The sequence below is a fragment of the Brassica oleracea genome, unplaced genomic scaffold (genome assembly GCF_000695525.1).
Source record: "Brassica oleracea var. oleracea cultivar TO1000 unplaced genomic scaffold, BOL UnpScaffold01023, whole genome shotgun sequence".
Taxonomy (NCBI): Eukaryota; Viridiplantae; Streptophyta; class Magnoliopsida; order Brassicales; family Brassicaceae; genus Brassica; species Brassica oleracea.
The window spans coordinates 26,906-27,747 of record NW_013617597.1 but is presented as its reverse complement, the minus strand read 5'-3'; positions in this window follow the sequence as shown (position 1 = coordinate 27,747).

Below are 842 nucleotides of genomic sequence, written 5' to 3'. Positions count from 1 at the left end.
GAGACTGATTCAGACCATTGTGTATTTGTGAAGGTGTTCGGCGAGGATGATTTTATCATCTTGTTGTTGTATGTCGATAATATGTTGATTGTGGGAAGGAAAATGTATAGAATTAAGGAGGTGAAAGAGCAGCTAAGCATGTCCTTTGCCATGAAAGATATGGGTCCAATGAAACAGTTTCTCGGTATGAGAATTATTCGAGATAGAGGTGAGAAGCTGATTCACTTATCTCGGGAGAAGTACATTGAAAAAGTACTTAAGCGGTTTCACATGGACAAGTCTAAAGTGTTGAGTACTCCTCTTGCTCCACACTTAAGACTGAGCAGTCAACAAAGTCTGAAGACATATGCGGAGAATGAAGATATGGCGAAGGTTCCATATGCTTCTGCAGTGGGTAGTTTGATGTATGCCATGGTCTGTACAAAACCAGATTTAGCCTACGCCGTTGGAATTGTCAGCGGGTTTCTCTCCAATGGAAGAATTCTACATTTCATTCGAAGTCAAAACACATTCAGAGGAGGTATCATTGGATACGTGATGTGGTTGCTTCTAAGAAAGTAAAACTTGAGAAAGTTCATACGGATGATAATGGAGCTGATATGATGACGAAGTCATTACCGAGGGGGAAGCTTGAAGTATGCCGAGGGATAGCCGGAATGGCTGTTTCCTCCACCTAGTCGGAGGTGGAGTTTGTTGGGTTCCTCCTAGATGGAGGTAATCCATTGGGTTTGGTTTTGACAACAAAACTTGGTGTTGGGCAATGGTATTAGCACATGAGGTTATTATTGGGCCTTGGGAATTAATGACCCATAATGTAAGTCTCCTAACCTAATTTGGAGAGT